This window comes from Cupressus sempervirens, chromosome 9, assembly GCF_028749045.1.
Source record: "Cupressus sempervirens isolate cs-2001-9-10 chromosome 9, ASM2874904v1, whole genome shotgun sequence".
NCBI classification, from domain to species: domain Eukaryota; kingdom Viridiplantae; phylum Streptophyta; class Pinopsida; order Cupressales; family Cupressaceae; genus Cupressus; species Cupressus sempervirens.
The window spans coordinates 809486727-809510918 of record NC_143126.1 but is presented as its reverse complement, the minus strand read 5'-3'; positions in this window follow the sequence as shown (position 1 = coordinate 809510918).

The following is a 24192-nucleotide window of genomic DNA, read 5'->3' as shown; positions in this document are numbered from 1 at the left end:
GAGTCAAAATTGGTCAAAAAGTGGAACCCACTATTGTTATTAAAGAATAAGGTATATTGGTTCTTGATTCACCCCCCCACCACCCCCCAACCTCTTTTAGTCACTTGGTCTATACTACATTTCCAATAGTACATGTGTAATAGTTAAGGTCTCTATTGGTATGGCACTCGGTAGTTGTATAAGATCTTGAATAGCCTCTTGCTCTTTGGGTTTTTCTTCCCGTCATCTCTTTCTATTCTTTTTCCACTTACTCATCTATTTGGCCCACTATGACATGAGTAAATTGTGGAAACATAATTATGGCCTTGCCTTACTGCTTGTCACTCATGTTAAATTTGATGTAAATTGAGAATCATCAGTCTTTGCACTCTCAATCCTTGGATAGTCTTGTACTTGTAATAACAATGGATTGGTACATGGTAGAGAGGGATTTGAGGCATCTAATGTAACATTTTATAGATCTTCCTCAATCAAAAAATTCTAATTGATGGGGATGAATCAAGAATGTCCTCAATTGTGGCACCATCTTGTTATTCACACCCTTCTACCAATTGTCTTATTTCTTTTACAAGTTTTTCAACTTCTTCTACATCCTCCTCCTCTTATTTTACATTTTCACCTCTTCTTCTTCTTCCTCATCTTTGTTAGTCGATGGAATAAGTAGTCCAAGTGCTTCCTTCCATATAAGAATGCTCTCTTTCTCAACATCATATGATTTATTCATCAAAATTTTGTAAGCCCTCTCCTTAGGCATAATTTTTTTTGCAAAATTTTTCAAGGCTATAGACATATGTGTCTTCCCTAAATCTAATGTTATCTCTGCTAAAGTGGTCTCCTTGATTTGTCTCTCGGTTCATAATTCCCATTTCCACTTAGCATCAACTTTATTATATAAATTCTCAGGAATGCCTTGACCTACTTCTATAGGTGTAGATTTGAACTATATCATCATATCTATCATTTCATTTTTTAGTTTATCTTGATCTTCTTTATTCAAATAATCAAAATTTATTATCTTTAATGTTTCTATACTCGTTGATTCTTTCATTATCTCACATACATGATCAACAATCATTGGAGGTGGTCTAGATACAATCTAAATTGCTCAGATCATCAAACTCTATTTCTTCATCATCTTCCTCCTCCTGTGTTATGACCAATTTTCTCCTTGGCCTATTTGGTAAGTTTTTCTTTTGTGCTTTGGTTGGTTTCCTCTTTGATGGACTTTCTTTCTCTTTTACAACTGTGGGCTGAGTGGCCTTTGATCTTGTATCACTATTCTTTTTAGCTCTAGCTTAGGAGGTGTATCAACCTTCTTTACACCCTTCTTGAGATTCTCTTTAACCTTTGGATCAATAATTACTACTTTCTTCTACTTTTTTGCCTTGGGCTCGACAACATTTAGCTCTTTCCCCTTGGATGACTCAGCTTTAGCTTCATCTTTGGATTCCTCATCCTCTTCTTTTCCTTTAGTAATCTAAAGTTGACCTTCGCCAAGTTTTCCCTTGAGGTCTTTAGTCATTCTCTTTCTTATCTTATCTATCTTGGGCACTTTTATTTCTAATTTCATTCTACTCTTGGTTGTGTCATATGTGTCGAATGGCTCAACATTCATATCAATCTCTTCAGACAATAGTGTAGTTATTGTTGCTATCACTTCATCAACATTCACTTCATATTGCATCTGCCTCAGCTATGCAACCCTTGTTATTACTGCTTGTGCATAAATAAGATTTGTATCTACCATGAAGCATACATCATCAAAATAGTTATCTACAATTGACTTAGGTATCTTCATTCGATTCTTCATTTTAATCTTAAATTCTTCAAAGTAATTATCCATTACAACTTTGAAATTATCTCCTAATTGATTGATCAAATCACATGTTTTATTAATAGTTATTCTACTTCTATCCCATGAAATTGTTCCTGCAATAGGGAATGAATTTTGTACATAGAAGAATATACAAACAAGTAGGGAACCAAACTTGCACGATGTATTCTTCACTTTCCTTATCGCTCCAAGATTTTCTAACAATTATTGCAATTGTAGCTCGGCAAGATCATAACTATGATCCATCTTCACAATTTTATATCTGAGGTCTACTACAATGCAAGACATGCTATTTAGTCAACTCAATTGATAGAATTTGTGTGTAATCATGTGCACTACAAACTCAATAACTATGTCTTTGATCTCATAGATCGACATTCTTTAACCATTCCACTTTTCCTTTGTTTGTTGCTTAATGACATCCTTCGGCGCACTTCTCATTGTCTTAGGTCTATCCAAAGTAGGATAACCAATAACTCAAAGTATGATAGCCTTGTCAATCTTAATTGGTCCACCCTTTAACCATGTCTTCATGTCATGTACATGGCTCAACATGACCTTTATCTATTCAACTTTGACAAATCTTGGAAAGGCTAGGGCACAGGTCAACCCTTTCTCAGTAACAATCTTTTACTCATCCTTCAACATTTCATTATGTCTCAATTTATCATAAGATAAATCATTAAATATATAGTTCCTTACATACCTCTTTGCTTAGTTGAATGGGGTGTGACCACCCAATCCATTGAATTGGGTGATCTCAGCTTTGCTTTCTCTACTGCTTCTAGCTTCTACTGTCTCTTTCCATGTTTTTTCATCTCATCTTTCCCTTTTCCTTTGTTTCTTTCACTGTTTGGCGTTGATGCGTGTGTCTTATAGTTCTTACTAACATGTTTAACCTTGAGACAACTGAAACAAACTAGGTTTCTATTCAACCATTTATTTTAATTTCTTTTGAAGTGTGTCTTGATACAATTCTCTAAAATGTGCCCATACTCTCCACAATAATGACAATTATACCATGTGTTGTAATCTCAATTGTAAGAATTACCTTGCTTAGGTAAATGTGTTTTCTTTTTGAATGTCCAATTAGATTTTCTTTAGATTTGCATTCATGAGCTCCATGTCCATATTAACAATGTTCTTCAAATCTCAGTGTAGTAGCGGTGTCACTTTTATCTAACCTACATTCATGTGCTTGGTGTCCTTACTTCTTGCAATTAAAATAGTTACCAATAAACTTAGGTTTAGGTTTTTGCATACTATTTTTTCTTATGCATATGGTAGTAGTATGTCAAATTTTACCACAATGATGACAAGTAGGCTTGCCTTTGGATTTTACATTCCTTTTCTCTCCACTCTTTGATGATTCTCCTTCCTCAGTACGTGAAGAATGCTTGATATGTCCTAGACCAGAAGTATCACTAGATGACCTTGGTGATCTCATTAATTCTTCAAAGCATATAATAGCTTCACTTGGTTTGTTCATTATTTCTAGTAGTTCTTTCTCAGATATCAACTCATTCCTTAGTTGGTCACTCTATGATCTCAGATTTGTGATTTCCATGTCCTCTCTATTCAACTCTTGATTTGCAATTACCAACAAGTTCATCATGTACAACTGATTTCTTGTAAGCTTCTACACATTAAATGATTTTTATTCAACTCTGATAGAAATTTGTCTTTTGTCTTCTTAATCCATGATTTTTTCTTGTTTAGATTTTTTCTTTTGTTTGGTCACCTCACAAAGTCTTACTAACTAAATTTATTGTTCTCTTTTGAGTTCTTTGACTTCTTTGTTCAAAATCTTATTCTTCTCTAATAGATATGCTATTGTTGCATCATTGTCATTAGTATTTCCACTGTTAAGAAATCCTTTGACATCAACTTCCTTGTATAGTGTGTCGTTCTATTGAATGGCCATGTCTTTTCTTTTCTTTAAGGATTTCCTTAACTCAACTTTTTCTCCTTCAAGTTATTGTAGTATGATATGGATTTCAATCATCTAGTTCTCAATGATTTTTCCCATTTTGTATTCTTCCATTTCAAGATCTTGTGCTCTCAAGTTGTTAGACTTCATTCAAGAGAACTATGCTTTGATACCAATTGTTGGAAATATCAATGGGAAACAAGATACTGAGAGGTGAAAGGGAGAGGGGGTGAATCAGGCTATCCAAATTTTCATTATTAAAACAATTTATTGTATTCACACCTAATTCATCTCATATCTCATATCTCATGCCATATAAATATAAACTTTTAATGGTGAAATGAAATCTATCTAAGCATAACATTCATGAAAAAATAAACTCATAACACAACGATTTTGGTAACCTAATAACACTTCAAGTTTAAGGTAAAACTAGGGTGGGATGAAACCCATAAATCTTTACTATTGGAACAACAAAGTTTTCCTATTAGGGATAAAATTTGATCATATTTGATGATCTACCCTATGAGGGTGATGTAGTACAAGGTAGGAGAATCCCTAAAGGAGATGTCCAAGCCCCTAGCAAATAACCACACAGTGGAAATACAACAATAATGCAAGATCTAATACCAAATCACAACTCTTTATTCATAAAATAATTGATTACATGCAATATACATGACTGTAAGGCCTTTTGGGTTAAGGCCAAATACAAAAACAATTACAATAACAATTTGGAAGATCCAACAAGATCCAACTTACAAACCTAATCTCAGCTAGTCTAGAACCACAACTAGATAATAACACCAAGAAGAATCCACACTTGCACCCTTAGGTCCACCAAGCAATCCTCTAGTTCTCAAGCTGCAACTACTAGTTCTTCAAGTTTGCATCTAGCCTTCATCCTCTTCTCCAAGCTAGATGATATTGCCTAAAGACTCCACAAAACCCCCTACTTGTACCCAACTAAGCCACAAGTCACCCAGTTCATTACAAATTAAATTAAATCCCTCACATTAAATATATGTTGAGCCACAAGTCAACTACAACACAAATTAAATACCCAAAGTCATCTCCTAGACAACTTGGCACCAATAGAAACCAAGACCAAGTTGAGCATTAGTAAATTCCCAAAAATTATCGAGCTCCCAGTGCATATTGAGCACCATAGTGTATGTCAAGCTCCTAGAAGTAATAGAGTTCCTTCATTAATCGAGCTAACTCAAGAAACACTACTACGAGCTCCCAATATCTACCAAGTGCCCCAAGCTTTGTCAAACACCTTTATTAACTGAGTCACATGGTTAACACAACAACCAAACCAACTCAGTATTGATAGAGTCACACTTCTTTCTTTGACTAAGTTTCTAAACTCCAAATCCAAACCACACCATCTTGCAGGATTGCAAGCCAACTAGGGATGCTCTTGCATTGGACACCCTAGGTTCAAAAATATGTCCTTAATAGCTAGAAGAACATCTTTTGGGATTCAGCACATAAATTCGAAATTGGTTCTTCACATACATATCCTCCAAGTCTTCAACTTGGACACTCTTTCCCTTGTTCTTCTTCTACTTCTTCACATCTATTCTTAGTGTTCCATAGGTCTGCTTTCCATGTTGATCTCTAACCCTTTTAGAATCTGTAAACTCAACTCAACTACCAATACTTAGGTTTCTTCTAACAAGCTCTTCATTCTAGAAAGGAATCACAAAATGATTCCTTCTACCTTTCACAATTGTAATCACATTCTTGACACAATCATGCACAATCTTACAATCATATTGCCAAGGTCTACTAAGCAACACATGACACTATTCATGTCCATAATGTCACACAACACTTGATCCTTATACTGCCTAATATGGAATTCAACAAGTCATCACTCTCTCACTTCCAAAGCATTCTCACCTTGCAACCAACCAATCCTATAAGGATAATGTTGTCTCACTCTCTTCAAACCAAGTTTCTGAACCATCTCCTAAGCAAAAAGGTTATCAATACTACCACCATCCATAGTGACCTTGTAGACTTTACCACTAGACCTACAAGTCCTGAAAAAACTAATCTTCTAACAAGAATCTAGTGTCCTTTGACCAACTAGTACTCGTCGAGTGAGAAAACTCCCTCCTTACTCAAGTTGAATATCTTGGATTGTAACCTCATTCACAATGGAAAATTTCACACCATGAGGACATTCAAAAGATCTATGCTCTTTTTCACCACATCTGAAACAATTACCACTAAACCCACCTCCACTTGTCCTTCTCTTCTAATCAATAGGTTTTGGTTCACCTTCAACACCTAGTTTAGCCTTTTCCAAGTTATCCTACTTCTCCTTTCCTCTAGAATTACCTTGAATTTTCCTCTTCAACTTATCTTCTTCCTTCAAAGCATACTGATAAGCATCCTCAACTGAAGAAATATTCAGCATAGCAACCTCATCCTGAATATTGAATCTTAAACCATTAATGTACTGAGCTACCTTCTCCTTTAACAATTCTATGTGCCTAGATTGAATAGACAACTTGTAGAACTCCTCGGTATAATCTTTAATAGTCATATCTTTCTGCTTCAGATTCTACAACCTCTTAAACAACTCAATTTTATAATCAATAGGAATGAACTTAGCCTTCAATTTAGTCAAAATCAATCTCCATCTAGTGATCTTCATTTCAAATCTTCTTCTTCTATATCTCTTTGCAATTCTTGCCACCAAAGAGTAGCATGTCCTTTCAACTTAGTTTGTGCCAACCTTACTCTAAGTGAATCCTCAATATCCTTAAGCTAAAAGTAGTCTTCCAATTCACCAATCCAATAAATCAGGTCTTCGGGAGTCAAAGTACTTGAGAAATTAGAAACCTCCGTCTTATACTTCAAGTTCAAGTGAGATCTAGGTCTAGCAAATTGGTCGACCCTAGTTCCAACAAGTTTCCCCACATGATCAATTCTGTCCTCACCACTAGATCTAGTAACTTCAAATTCTTTAGCTACTTCCTCACAGCCATCTTCAATACCCACATGTTTAGGTATACCACCTACAACACTCACAATTTTATCAATCATGTCACTCTTCATCAATGCAATCTCAGATCTAAATTTTGCTTTAATCTTCTCTAAGATCCTTTCCTCAACAACATCACTAAGATCATCAATTCCCTAGGGTCCAATCTTCTTGGAGGCATCTTTCAAAAATTCTACAAATCCTAAGCAATAGATCCACAAATTTGGAAGATCAACCAACTCCATTAGATCAACCTTCACTTCAAGTCCTAGTGCAAACTACCTTAGCTTTGATGATCTATCTACACACTAAGGAAAACCTTCGCTCTAATACCACCTGACACAGTACAAGGCATGAGAATCCCCAAAGGAGATGTCCAAGCCCCCAGTAAATAACCATACATTGAAAACACAACAATAATGCAACAAAAATGCAAGATTTGATACCAAATCACAACTCTTTATTCATAAAATAATTGATTACATGCAATATGCTAGGTTGTAAGGTCTTTCGGGTTAGGGACAAATACAACAACAATTACAATAATAATTCTACAAGATCCAACTTATAAACCCAATCCCAACTAGTCCAAAACCACAACTAGATAATAACACCAAGAAGAATCCACACTTGTACCCTCAGATCCCCCAAGCAATCCTTTGGTTCTCAAGCCACAACTACTAATTCTTCAAAGTTTGCATCTAGCCTTCATCCTCTTCTCCATGCTAGATGATAATGCCTAAAGACTCGACAAAACTCCGTACTTATACCCAACTAAGCCACAAGTTGACCTAGTTCATTACAAATTAAATTAAATCTCTCACATTAAATAGATGTTGAGATACAAGTTAGCTACAACACAAATTAAATGTCAAAAGTTGGCTCACAAACAACTCGACACCAACAGGAACCAAGATCAAGCTGAGTGTTAGAAAGACCAAGCTGAGCATCAATAAATTCCCAAGCATTATCGAACTCCCAGTGCATTTCAAGCACTACAGCATATGCCAAGCTCCTAGAAGCAACAAAGTTCCTTCATCAACTGAGCTAACTCAGGCAACACTACTGATGAGCTCCTAGTGCAAACTAAACTCCTAGTATTTTCTGAGTGCCCCAAGCTTTGTCAAACATCTTCCTTAATCAAGTCACTCTGTTGATACAACAACTAAACCAACTTAGTATCGACCGAGTCAAACTTCTTTTTTTGACCAAATTCCCAAACTCCAAAGCCATACCACACCATGCTACAGGATTGCAAGCCGACTAGGGATGCTCTTACATCATAGGGGTTTTCTATATCAAAAGCATTTAAGACTATTAAGTCTTACCTCATTAAAGAATTTTTAATAAAATAAGGACTCTGTTAGGAGATTTAAATAAGGTCTATTAAAACCACTTTGTTAAGAGATTTTCCTTGACTCAATCTATCAAAATTGATTCAAAAAATGATCCTTCAGTTTTCTTTGAAAGCTAATTACATATCTCCTCTCTTCAATATCTCAAACTGATCTCTTTATTTGATATGATCTGTCTTGTCCTTCACTGTTTTGGTTGCTCTATCTGATCTCCTTTTAGACCTAGCCTTCCTTTTCTCTATACTTAGCTTGGTTTCTTCTTTATGCTCACTTCCACTCACTCTTCCTCATTAGATTTTAGGTCTAACCCTTCTTAAATAGGTAATCGTAAAAAGTTCTAGATCAAAATCAACAATTCATAATTTATCCTTTTGCTAATTTACCCTTTAGATTTTATGAATAGTTAGTTTTCTTTTCTTGGTATTAATGCCATCTGACAAAATGCTTAATCTTCTCCTTAATTGTCTCTACAATCTTTGAATTTCATGTAGAAGTTGGCTAAAATGATTTACATAAGTGTTCATGCCATTACAAACTCATGTGTCAAAACTAGTTTACTCATCACTTGAATATTTTGATGCTCAATCATAAGTAATATTCATGTTGTCACTCGACTTCTATATGCTCAACATATATTGACTCACTTGACATTAACTATCTTTTCAAAATTTTGGTCTCTTTTGTGTTACTCGACATGTATGTTGACTTGATCTCTACTAGGGTGCTCAACAACCTTTGACTTGCTCAACATTTGATAAACTATAAAAGAGTCCACTGTAGCTTGACCTTCTCTGGATGGCTCAGTTGCAATGATGATCATCCAACACTACCTTAGAAATGACTAAGTGTTAGACAATAATAGGAAACTTGGGCTTAGAGATTAACATTTACTTGTGTAATTTTTATCTTTGAGATAGATTGCTATTAGGATTCCTTGACCTAGATTCTTGTTATGACTTTTGGATTATTGTTTGTTTGGGATTTGAGACTATCTCCTCAACATGGTGGGAGTGGGCCATTTAGGTTCCACAAGGTCAGGTGGTAGTGTTTCTTATAGCATTGAGATTTGATAGCTAGATGTTGATGCTTGATGTACCTTGTGTAGTTGCTCTATTCTTCTTATCTTGTGATTATGTTCTGTGGTCATATTCTGGTATTTTGTACTTTAGTTATTTGAGTTCCTATAGGGTGTTGTATATTATCATGATGTATATTCTTTTAGCATTCCATACCTTGCAACATGTGTAGAGGATGAGTTTGCATCCTGGTTATGTCATGTGGCATCTTATGTACTTGTATAATCTTTCATATGATTTTGTACATGTGGTTATTCTATGACATGGACTTTGTTTACTCATCATATTTAATCTTAATAAAACTTATGTATTTGATTCAATGTTATGGAACCCTTGAGAGATATAACTATTATTGTATTTCTTATCTATGTATGTGAGTTATTGTTTCCGCTTTGTTATCTCTTAATTGTTCTAATCTTTCAAAAAAATATGTTTACTAAACTTAGTGATTTTATAGGTTTGTTTCTCTTGGGTTCCTTGGTGAGGCATTACATATAGATTCTTTTCATGCTATCTTATTTTTCATGTGCCCATTTTCCTTGAAGTGTTCCCTATTAGGGACATTTCATAGTGGAAACATTTATATTGGATGAATGTGTGCTTCTATTAAAGATATTAATCTTGTTGAGGCATTTATGATTGCTTTAACATTGGGGCATATACTTTTCTCACTTGTGCACACACAAACTTTGATGGTTGGTTATTTATAGCTTTTTGGATCCCACTATCAAACTATTAACACCTTGGGAGGTCTAATCCTTGTCTTTGATCCCTCTTTGGATTACCAAAGTGTCTAAGAGGTATAATTGCTAACTTTTATCCCTCTTTGGATTACCAAAAAATCTAGGAGACCTAATTATTACTTCTTGGATCCTTCTTTTGATTAGTAACAGTCCAAGAATCCTAATTTTGTTTTTTATCCTTATGTATGAGTTATTTTAGATTCCTCTTTTGGGGGCAAAATGTAGTTTTAAAATGCAAAAAACATTATCTAAGATCTGTTAACACCCACCCTTTAGTGATTTTACGAATCATGGATGCATTTGTGCTCGCTCTATCTTTTCTCCTGCTACATTTCTTCTTTTTTGACTCCATCTATGTAGTTTGTGAGACCTTGAGGTTACCCCTTCTTGTGATAATTGTGGTATAGGTCAAACCAATTGACCTATACTAGTATAGGTCAACCAAGCCGATTTGTACCTCATGCATTTTGGTCCCGGTGCTAGTTTTGTTTGAAGGGTTTAAATTTGAAAATTTTGTGACCTAATCGAGTTGCTTTGTTTTCGTACTTGAAAAATATTATAAAAGGAAGCTTGGGCACCTTATTTTTATATCCGCTAGACATGAAACCATAAGAACACCTAATGGAATTCAAGCTAGCATATTTCATAATTCATTTAAGCATTTGTCAAGCATTCAAGGAGTTCTCAAGATTCAAGGATCCTTCTTGAGCATCTACATCCATGGCTTCATGATTTGGTGTTGGTTAGATGTATTGCAGTTGTGGATATTTCCTACATCCTTCATTGAAGATTCAACATCAATGGAATTGTGTAAGAATTTGGTATACCTTTGATACCATATAAGAATTTTCCTTAGGTTAAAATCACCCAAGACCAAGAAGCACAATAACTAGCACAAAATAGACCAACAAAGTATGATCAGAATAATAAAATGATATTCAATTGATTGTATAGTACACTAGGAGAGCTTGAATATAAAGGCCTCTAGGATGCATCTAGAATGTTTAGGAGTTAGCAATATGATAAGCCTCACAACTAAGCACATGTCTACCAGGAGTGGTTTATCCTCTGTTAAGCACAGGAGTTAGTGCGATGATGAGAGGATAAGCCTACAAAGGTGTGTCATGTAAAATTATGTTGTAAACACCATGTGCTTAATTAAGAGTGCAAACAACTATGTTGTTAACATGACAACTTAGCTAATTATGCAAAATCTAGCGATGTAGACACCATGTGCTAAATTAGAGTTGCTTACTCCTATGTTGTCAACATGACAACTCATATGAATATGCAAACTCCTAGGTGCCTAACCTAATAAATAATAAAATAATGCATTTATCCTAAGTAAACTTAAGTAAAGCTTAAATAATAATTATTTGCACTAATAACACCCCCTAAGTGCAACTTAGGGGAATGCACTTAAGCTCACAAAAGCTATGATGAAATGCATAATGGGTCCCAGCTACTAGGCCATGTTAGGTACCCAAGTGTAAATGTAATGCTGAAATGCAATGAAATCTCTCTACAAACAAAGAAAGAGGGAAAAACTCATGGGAAAAACCCTCCCCCAAAAAGAGAGATAAGTACAATAGAGAAGAGAAGGATCATGTGACCTCCCTGGTGAAAAATTCCTCACCCCCAAGAGATCTTGCAAATGAAGATACTTGACCTTTGTGAAGGGCTTGGTGAAGATGTCGGCTACCTTTTGCTCAGTAGCACAATACTGCAATGCGATGACCTGCTCATGAATCAACTCTTTGATATAGTGTTATTAAGATCTCAAAACATCCAAGCAATTGCATAATCCTTATTGGTGAGGGTTTCATCAAGTAAGGCAAATAATTACACTTGTCTTTACATCCTTGTCTCTTTCAAGGTTAGTTCCTAAATAGGGGCTTAACTAACGCAATCCCCTACCCCCTAACAAAATCATTTTTTCTTGTATGCACACTACTACATTTACACCTATATTTTAACGGTAGGTCCATCAAAATTATGGTATCTCAACCTGTTAGTGTTGCAATTCTGACGATAAATTTAGTAGTGGCAGGGAATAGGTTATCAAAATTGCAAATTCAAATTCAAAAACTATCACCTAAGAAATTCACAAAAAAAATAGGTTGCCCTTGTGTTTGTGCTTTGGAAACATGCCTGTCATCTCATATACCTAGCTGTAGAAATCACCAAAATTGACTTGCACCTAATAAATCTAAGCCTTTGAGTTTTTCTATTATGATCATAGATCAATAGTCAAATTTTCTATAGCAATTGCAGATCCATACATTTTGAAGTGGAAAGGCACTTTCCCTTACATATTTTGAGGTCAATTTTCTTTCTTTAATTTAATATCATATCATAGATATATTTCTATGTTTTAATTAGACTAATTGCATACATATAGTTGTGATATTGCTATCACGATTTAACTATGTGATTTTTGAGTCAAACTCGTTGACCCATGTTTCATGAGTAGTGCATACATATAGCCTCTATATTTATTTCATCTTTTTCATTTAATCAATTGGTTCAATTTACATTCACATTGCACATTTAATGAGCATTGCATGAAACAAGACTTGCTTGCATGCTTCCTTAGTATGATTTGGGTTTAGTAGTCACATCCCTTCATTCTATTTGGGTTTTTTTCTAATCTAACTTGGGTTATATTGAGAGTTATGTTTGGAAGCCCCTTTTGAATAGATTAGGGTGAAATTGTTTTACTGGTGCATTCATCTCATATACTTAACATTTCTAAATTCATTGATGTCATTTCCCCCCTACAAAACCAAACTTAAAATCTAAACATAAAACACACTTCCTAAATCCTTAAAATGTTCAATCATTCAATTCTCATGAATTCACTCACTCATATGACATATTTATCATTTGAAAAATACATTACCATCATTCATCATTAAAATACATTTATACGTTTAGATAAAGTGATAGTTCACAACTAAGCTAAAAATGCTTAAACACTTTTCATGAGTTGAGTATTCATGACATTGTCATAGTTATATACTACCAATTGAGGTGATCAAGGCTCAAAAATAAAAATATTATGAAGATGTACTTATTAATGTATGATGAGATTAGGCTTTGGGATATTTTGGCTAATGTTATATCTCTAATAACCACTATCAATGATGTAGGCATGATAAGACCTGCAAAACCAAGGGAAGTTCATGTTTGGTCGCTAGAACCACTAAAACATTCACACATCTTGGTGTACCTACTCATGCATATATAAAATAGTCAAGGTGCATAAATACACATATAAACACACACACACACACACACACACACACACACACACACACACACACACACACACACACACACACACACACATGCACTTTGACTATATGCATATGTTAAGGTATTATGTCCTCTCTATAGTTTTCTTTTTTATTTATTTTTTCTTTTCTTTGTGTATCTTATGAGTTTTATCCTTTTGATTCTCAATTAACTTAATCTTCACATTATCGGATTTGGCTATAGTATTTTACTATATTTATTTCTCAATTCTCTTTCATATTATTTCACTTAAGGACAAGTATTAAAGCTACATGCAATACTCATTTAATCTAATTCTACTTATCCATGTATTAAAAAGGCTTCCATTGTTCACATTTCTTGCTACTATCCTTACGTTATTAGATAAATAGTACATAGGTCTTTCAATTAGAGCTATAACCTATAATAGTATGTTAAGTTGATTTCCAAATTTTCTTCATCTATGATTATCTCCTAGTTCATTCAACTCTTTTTTAGCAGCTTTCACATAATCTAGATTTACAACCATTATGGTGTTAATTAAACACAAATGCAACATCCATAACTCTTTGGAGTGTTTCTCTATCACTAGTTGGATCAAATGAGTTTCTCACATAAATATAGGTCCACATGGGGTTGTGAAGACAATCTTGTATTTATTTGATTCCTTTACCTTGACTTGATTGTAGCACGAGAAGCCATCTGTCATCGACAACAATTCACAAGCAATTACCATTTACAACATTTAAAAACCCATTGTGTAAGGAATCTAACTACATAGAGTTTCATGCAATGAACACTTAAAATATATACAAGGTGAGGTAGCATACGACCTTATGTATGCTAAGGCTATTTCTCCATGCATCATCTTTGTGTGATCAAAGAAAATGTTACAAATGAGTTAGATAGTTCTAAAGCAGTTTAAAGAGGAGACAAAGAAATAAGTGTATAAATATTAGGTAGAAGTTATAATGTAGGCTATTTTTAAAATTTGTTTTAAATATCTTACATCCAGACACTTGTTACTTATTAAGCTTAGTCTTTGTCTAAGCTTTCCATGTAGGCTTTGGGATATTTTGGCCAATGTTATATCTCTAATAATCACTATCAATGATGTAGGCATGATAATACCTACAAAACCAATTGAAGTTAATGCTTGGTCGCTAGAACCACTAAAACATTCACACGTCTTGGTGTACCTACTCATGCATATATAAAATAGTCAAGGTGCATACATACACATATAAACACACGTGCGTGAGTGCACACACACACATGCACTTTGACTATATGCATATGTTAAGGTATTATGTCCCCTCTATAGTTTTCTTTTTGATTCATTTTTTCTTTTCTTTGTGTATCTTATGAGTTTTATCCATCATCTTTGTGTGATCAAAGAAAATGTTACAAATGAGTTAGACAGTTCTAAAGTAGTTTAAAGAGGAGACAACAAAATAAGTGTATAAATATTAGGTAGAAGTTATAATGTAGGCTATTTTTTAAATTTATTTTAAATATCTTACATCCAGACACTTGTTGCTTATTAAGCTTAGTCTTTGTCTAACCTTTCCATGTAGGCTTTGGGATATTTTGGCCAATGTTATATCTCTAATCACCACTATCAATGATGTAGGCATGATAAGACCTACAAAACCAAGTGAAGTTAATGCTTGGTTGCTAGAACCACTAAAACATTCACATATCTTGGTGTACCTACTCATGCATATATAAAATAGTCAAGGTGCATACATACACATATAAACACACACACACACACACACACACACACACACGCACACACACGCACACGCACACACACATGCACTTTGACTATATGCATATGTTAAGGTATTATGTCCCCTCTATAGTTTTCTTTTTTATTCATTTTTTCTTTTCTTTGTGTATCTTATGAGTTTTATCCTTTTGATTCTAAATTAACTTAATCTTCACATTATGAGATTTGGCTAGTATTAAAGCTACACACAATACTCATTTAATTTGATTCTACTTATCCATGTATTAAAAAGGCTTCCATTTTTCACATTTCTTGCTACTATCCTTACGTTATTAGATAAATAGTACATAGGTCTTTCAATTAGAGCTATAAACTATAATAGCATGTTAAGTTGATTTCTAAATTTTCTTCATCTATGATTATCTCCTAGTTCATTCAACTCCTTTTTAGTAGCTTTCACATAATTTAGATTTACAACCATTATGGTGTTAATTAAACACACAAATGCAACATCCATAACTCTTTGGAGTGTTTTTCTATCACTAGTTGGATCAAATGACTTTCTCACATAAATATAGGTCCACATGGGGTTGTGAAGACAATCTTGTATTTATTTGATTCCTTTACCTTGACTTGATTGTAGCATGAGAAGCCATCCGTCATCGACAACAATTCACAACCAATTACCATTTACAACATTAAAAAACCCATTGTTTAAGGAATCTAACTATATAGAGTTTCATGCAATGAACACTTAAAATATATACAAGGTGAGGTAACATATGACCTTATGTATGCTAAGGCTAGTTCTCCATGCATCATCTTTGTGTGATCAAAGAAAATGTTACAAATGAGTTAGATAGTTCTAAAGCAGTTTAAAGAGGAGACAACAAAATAAGTGTATAAATATTAGGTAGAAGTTATAATGTAGGCTATTTTTTAAATTTATTTTAAATGTCTTACATCTAGACACTTGTTGCTTATTAAGATTAGTCTTTTTCTAACCTTTCCATGTAGGCTTTGGGATATTTTGGTCAATATTATATCTCTAATAACCACTATCAACGATGTAGGCATGATAAGACCTGCAAAACCAAGTGAAGTTAATGCTTGGTCGCTCGAACCACTAAAACATTCACACATCTTGGTGTACCTACTCATGCATATATAAAATATTCAAGGTGCATACATACACATATAAACACACACACACACACACACACACACACACACACTTTGACTATATGCATATGTTAAGGTATTATGTTCCCTCTATAGTTTTCTTTTTGATTCATTTTTTCTTTTCTTTGTGTATCTTATGAGTTTTATCCTTTTGATTCTCAATTAACTTAATCTTCACATTATGGGATTTGGCTATAGTATTTTACTATATTTATTTCTCAATTCTCTTTCATATTATTTCACTTAAGGACAAGTATTAAAGCTACATGAAATACTCATTTAGTTTGATTCTACTTATCCATGTATTAAAAAGCCTTCCATTTTTCACATTTCTTGCTACTATCCTTACGTTATTAGATAAATAGTAAATAGGTCTTTCAATTAGAGCTATAACCTATAATAGTATGTTAAGTTGATTTCCAAATTTTCTTCATCTATGATTATCTCCTAGTTCATTCAACTCTTTTTTAGCAGTGTTCACATAATCTAGATTTACAACCATTATGGTGTTAATTAAACACACAAATGCAACATCCATAACTCTTTGGAGTGTTTCTCTATCACTAGTTGGATCAAATGACTTTCTCACATAAATATAGGTCCACATGGGGTTGTGAAGACAATCTTGTATTTATTTGATTCCTTTACCTTGACTTGATTGTAGCATGAGAAGCCATCCATCATCGACAACAATTCACAACCAATTACCATTTACAACATAAAAAAACCCATTGTTTAAGGAATCTAACTACATAGAGTTTCATGCAATGAACACTTAAAATATATACAAGGTGAGGTAACATACAACCTTATGTATGCTAAGGCTAGTTCTCCATGCATCATCTTTGTGTGATCAAAGAAAATGTTACAAATGAGTTAGATAGTTCTAAAGCAGTTTAAAGAGGAGACAACAAAATAAGTGTATAAATATTAGGTAGAAGTTATAATGTAGGCTATTTTTTAAATTTATTTTAAATATCTTACATCTAGACACTTGTTGCTTATTAAGCTTAGTCTTTGTCTAACCTTTCCATGTGTGATCCTCTTAGTTTTTTCATGTTAAGAAAATACTTGTTATGCCAACTTTTCTCCCAAGGAATATTCCTTTAACACTTATTTATTAGTAATGTCATTTGATCTATAAAGTAAAATCAATATTCTTCCTAAAAGACAACAACATGAGTAACATAATCTTGAAACCTAAACATAAAGTTTACTCTAGAGAAATCCATGCTAGGAAAAACTTCAACAACTGTGAAGTACTCACTTGATCATACAAATAAAATCAAAATGCATTATCTTGTGGGCCTATATACCAACACAAACTAAATCAAATATAATCCTTTATTTTTTCTCCCAACCCATTGTTATGTTGTTTGTCACAATTACAAGGAATTCATTAAATTGCACCCCTGGAGCCAAGGATAAAACACCCAAAACACAAGGAAAAATAAAATTTGTAAAGTAATGGTTCAATATTAGAGCATATAGATAAAAAAATTTGAACAAACAAGATATTTAACCCTAAAGGACAAGTATGTAACATATTGAATTAATGAAGATTACAAAAAATAAAAAACATCCTTGAAAATAGCAAAAGGTGTTAGTAAATGAATACAAATAATTGAATGCGAGCAATGATCTTTATGTAGGACCTAATTATACAAGTCCAACAAAATGGGTTATTTGATATTACATTTTATTATGGTCTAAAACATATATGAGATTAGTTGTAACTACTTACCTTGATATTGGTGGAAAGTGTAACACCTCTCTAGCGAACCCAAAAGAAATAACCTAAAGTTTCACTAAGTTTGCCAAACATGTTTTTTTTGAAACATAATAACTTAACAACAAAAATATAATATAGCCGAAGCAATAACACACACATAAACACATACCATACAATAGATTACAATTCTTAAGAGTCCCATGATGTTGAATCACATTTAAGTTTAATTAATACTAATAACTACAAGTACAAATTCTATTTAAACAATATACAATTATCCCGAATGCCACTTGGCAATAATCATAATGCACAATCATCCACTGTATAGGTCAAAGGGTATGAAAGGTTGACATGATATACATCATAAAATAGATTACATCATTTTTTAAGATCCATGAAATAAAATACAACACAATAGGTATAACCATCCATCATAGTACACTAGAATAAAATGAAAGAAAATATAGAATATGGAACTCTAGTCACAACATCGAACTGTCAGATCTCAATGGTAAAAGTAAAATGGCACTACCACACGACCTTGTGGTAACCCAAAAAGTGTCCACTCCCACTGTGTTGAGGAGATAGTCTCAAGTCCCAAATAGGATAAGAATCCCAAAAGCCAAAATCAACATCTAGGTCAAGGTACCAAAATACAGGTGACATCTAAACCTAGAGGCAACAACGCCATGTAGGAAATCTACTATATAAGTAGGAAAGTTTCATAGCATGAGCCAACTCTAAGATTACCCCGGTAGCCTGATTGGACTCTGACACCCTAGTGACTCTGTGTGGCACTAGTATCCTTTCATATTGACAAGGCATACTAATGAAGCAAGATCACAACCAAACATCCTCTCTATTGCCATCTTAGCCTATACTAGCACTCGAGGCATGGGTGAGGAAGAACAATGACTCTTGTTAATTCATTTTACTCTCATTTAATGTAATGTTATCACTTATTAAAATAACCTACAATGGGTTACCCAGGTAGCCTCTTTAGGGCTCTGACCTCCATTGCAAGCTACTCCCTAACAAGACATACATATAACTACCCTAAGCTCAGTAAAAGAAAAAGGTCTCATACGACCATAAACCAAACATCAGTTCTTAAACAAACACCTGGAAGGTACCAAAATATCACTGATAAAAAATCATAGGTTTCATTAATATGATCATCATAACAAGACTGATCCAAAATCAAGCACACATAAACCAAACCCATGACATCACCTAAAAATAATAACTCATAATCCCCTCAGTCCTATACAAGCAACTGAGAAGCAATCCAAAGATAACTAATCAAAGACTCAAAGGTTATACCAGAAAAGTCACACCATTCACCTCAGTTCCATACAAGAACACTAGAAAACATTAACAATCAATAGATCAACTCATCATAGAAACACGTGACACATCACCAAGGTTGGGTATAAAAGATCGTAACCAAAATAAGCCATAACATCGTCATAGAACAAAACTCCCAAGCCTTTGGTAAACATCTTGATTTGGTCAAAGAACTAAGTCAACCTGAAACTCAACACACAAGAAAACATACAATTGACAGTGTAGTTTCATAGTTTCATTTGGTTTTGAAAACACATAGTTTTAGTTAATAGTAGGGTTCATGTTTGCATTTCACTATAAGTTTTCATTTTGATAAAGTTTACAATTTTCCCCTTACAACTCAACCCATTTTCACTTTCAAATTTGAACGCATCATTACCATTAACCTCTGAAAATAAAAACACTTGTGTTAAATATCATAAAATAATTTAAATAATAATTATTAAATTATTAAATAATAATCATCCATTATTAAATAAAATAATTACAAAATCATTAATATCATAATCATTAAATAATAACATAATAAAATTTAAATTTAAATTCATTGAACAATATTTAATATTAATTAATTAATTAATAATAATATTGATTAAATTAATTACAACCCACCTAAAACTTTGATTTTAAATATATAATAAATTATTAAAAAATTAATAATTAAAAATTATTAATAAAATTTTAATTAATAAAGGCAAGAGCCTACAACACAACGGTAACTTGTGAGCCTCTCATGTGGGAGATCTTGGGTTCGAATTCGCTTAACACATAAAAATAATTAATTAAAATAAATCACAAAAAATAATCTAGGCAAGTTTGGTTAATTAGTGCGATATAATGATAGTGATCTACAATTGAGAAATTGGAATTGGATTTTTTGATTAGACACCAGAGATGTTTGAAATTATAGAAGTGGTGTATCTAAAACACTATCCTATATATGAGATTAGTTATGACTACCTACCTTGATATTGGTAGAAAGTAGAGTTTAACTAGTGTGATATAATGATGAAGGTACACTCTGATACCACTTGACGAAGGTACACTCTGATACCACTGACGAAGGGCCACACCACCCTTACCAACTCATAACCAAGAATGCAATTTTATTATACTTGAAAATCCAATATCAATTACAATAACATTTCTGCAAGATCTCTTAAGATCCAATCCAAACCCAAGCTAGTCCAGATCCACACTCTGGTAGAAACCTTCAAGATCTCAACTTGTGCTCGCAAGCCACCAAGCAACCTCCTTGTTTCTAAACTGCAGTCACTAGCTCTTCTCTAACCTTATCCAAGATCCAAGTGTAAATTGCCTCACATTCGGCACTCTGTCTACACACTCACAACTCCATCACAATCTTGCTGTAAACTGCCTCACATTCGACGCTCTGTCCACAGACTCAAGAAAACTCACTCTTCACTTCCTCCTTCTCTTTCACACCTTCCAAGCCTTCCAAGCTTTCCAAGCTTCACCTTCCACAACTTCTACTTCCCGAGCTTCTCCTTCTCGAGCTTCTACTCCTCAAGCTTCCACTTCTCAAGCTTCCACTTCTCAAGCTTCTACTCCTCAAGCTTTCACTTCTCAAGCTTCTCCTTGAGCTTCCACTTCTCAAGCTACTCCTTGAGCTTGATTAGAAATGCTCATATGCCTTGCTTAAATAGGCACTTATCACCCAATGCATGACTTATCCACAACCTTCTAGAATTCCTCCACAACCTTCTACAACTTCCATAACCTTCTACAATATCCACAACTTTCTACAATATTCATAACTTTTTAGAATTCTTCCCACACACCTCGATAAATGGAATGACAACAATTTATTTTTTATTTTTCTATTATGCCACCTATGCACCTCAAAAATAGAAATCCCCTTGTAATGGACACCCAGGAATGCCCAAAAGCTGAATCAACTGCTGAAATTATATTAATTCTAAAAATGTTGCAATCAAGTACAAAGAGATGTATTCCAAAGGCCAAACCCTAAGGGAATGACATCTAGAATGTTACAAGAGAGGATGAACGTCCTCAAATGCCAAGGAAGATATGTGATTCACACATCCAAACTCTTATCCAATGCAATTTACAATCATCCGATACAATAATCCCATGCTAAACAATGAGACTCTCACCCCTATTTATCCTATTCCTTCACCCTTCTAGAAAGAACTAAAACATTAATTAATTGCAAGTGATAGAAGCTTCCCCCTTCCAATAATTAATGCACTCTTTAGAAACTCCTCTCTTGCAATAATTAATTGTGCTTTTAGAGGCTTTCACGTTTCCAATAATTAATACACACTCTAGAAGCATCTCCTTTGTAATACAATAATTAATTAAATTAATTAAATATAAAACCACCTTTTAATTTTAATTTATTTAATGGCTTTATAAGAAATTAATTTAATTTCTTCTTATCCTCCACTTAGACTTTGGAGAACGTGAAGGCCGAAAGATGGGATCATTACAAATCTGCCCTCCTTGAAATTGCTTGTCCTCAAGCAATTAAATAACATAATGAACTTCATCCTCCTCTTGGATCCCAATTGAAGTAGTATGCGACATCCTTGTGGACATTATACCAACTACAAATCAGCATCATCAGAACCAACCACATGTCGTGCAACCTAGCACCCAATACTTGTGCTGATGGTGAAGAAGTTAGAATGTCACCAAAAGGTAACTCCGTATAAGATCTATGAAATCTCTTCTTCCCAACTGCTACAACACAAAACTGAATATTTGTAGATGGTGAAAACAAAGCCCAACTCCACTCAGGAGAGTGATCAATATCAACCTCAAACATCAAATTGTCATAAGACAATGTGGCATCCATGTTGAACATAGTACTATCGCAGAAGTGAACATCTACACTTTGTTGATCAATAGTATAATATGACTCTATCACTATATCACTCACCTTATTAGCAATAATAGGTGTACTATCATCAAAGCACACATCTACAACTGCATGCATACTACTAAACTCCTTGTTGGATGGTTCAACGAACACAGAAGTAGCTGCTGATATGATAGTATCCTCGCATTCTCCTAATTTCACTATTGCTACGTCATCATCCCCTGACAAGGCTTCATATGTGGTCTCCTGACTTCGCACACATGTCTCTACTGACTCTGCCGAAATGCCCACATCACCAACATCATAGCTGGCTAGCTCTATATGTGTCTCGATCCCACCTGAGAAATTGATTACCTTCTGCTCTGGAGCAACATACAAATCATCAATGTTGATGCCCATCTGTCTAGCCATAAGTTGCAACATCATATCCATTCGCCTATTCTGCTCCTGTTGCATATGTTGCCCCTTCTCTAATGTACCCAATAACTATCTGAACAATACCTCCCCCTGATTTGGACCAGCATTTCTGCCTCCGCCTAATCCTGTATTCCTGTCATCTCGATCACCCATATTATTGTCCTGATCAAAGAATATCTCCTATGTGTCTGTATGGTTGGATTCAATGTCCACCTGTACGGATGTACTAGACTGTTTGCTTTGCAAGTTTGAAATCCTATTTTGTCTTGCTCTGGTATCGCGGAAATTATAAGACCCCTGTCGCATGCTCAAACATAAATGCTTAGCCTGTGTTTTTTACTTACCTTTTCCCTCTATCTGGCTGTTACAAATTCCCTATAAGACCTCCACAGGATGGCAGGACTTATAGCTCTGATACCACTGTAATGGGCACCCCTGGATGTCCCAAAAACTAAACCAAGGCTGAACATCACATCTTGATCTGGACTAATATACATCTTTATCCGGCTATCAATATGATCTCCATAGGATGGCAGGACTTATAGCTCTGATACCACTGTAATGGACACCCAGGAATGCCCAAAAGCTGAATCAACTGCTGAAATTATATTAATTCTAAACATGCTGCAATCAAGTACAAAGAGATGTATTCCAAAGGCCAAACCCTAAAGGAATGACATCTAGAATGTTACAAGAGAGGATGAACGTCCTCAAATGCCAAGGAAGATATGTGATTCACTCATCCAAACTCTTATCCAATGCAATTTACAATCATCCGATACAATAATCCCATGCTAAACAATGAGACCCTCACCCCTATTTATCCTATTCCTTCACCCTTCTAGAAAGAACTAAAACATTAATTAATTGCAAGTGCTAGAAGCTTCCCCCTTCCAATAATTAATGCACTCTTTAGAAACTCCTCTCTTGCAATAATTAATTGTGCTTCTAGAGGCTTCCACGTTTCCAATAATTAATACACACTCTAGAAGCATCTACTTTGTAATACAATAATTAATTAAATTAATTAAATATAAAGCCACCTTTTAATTTTAATTTATTTAATGGCTTTATAAGAAATTAATTTAATTTCTTCTTATCCTCCACTTAGACTTTGGAGAACGTGAAGGCCAAAAGATGGGATCATTACACCCCTTTTTCTTTCTTTTCTCCTTTTTTATTTTTTATTATTTCTCCTCTAATTTTCGTCACTTTCTCTCTCCTCCATAATTTTTTTTTTTTTTTTTTTCACTTTTTTTTTTTCAATAATTTTCCCATGCAAGATGCTCCTGCATCATATAATGATAGTGATCTACAATTGAGAAATTGGATCTTTCATCTAGACACCTGAGACTTTGGAATTACAAAAGTGTTGTATCTAAAACACAATCCTAACAATAGCAATGTCCAAGGTTGCAACCTTGTCTTATTTTTTGATATCCTATATTGAGCAAAATTATATCTTAACTAACTACAACCCTTGTTTAGCTAATGATACTTATGGTTAAAAAGATAGAAATTGTGATGCTCAATGTACAAGGGTTCAAATCTATGGCCACTTTGTGCCTTAAGGAAGCATTAGAGTTATGACTCATTTAAATACAAATCACAAATACACAACTTGTATTTTCGACACACAAATCAATACTCATCTATTATGTCTATTGATTGTGAAATGCATATAAATCTAGATTG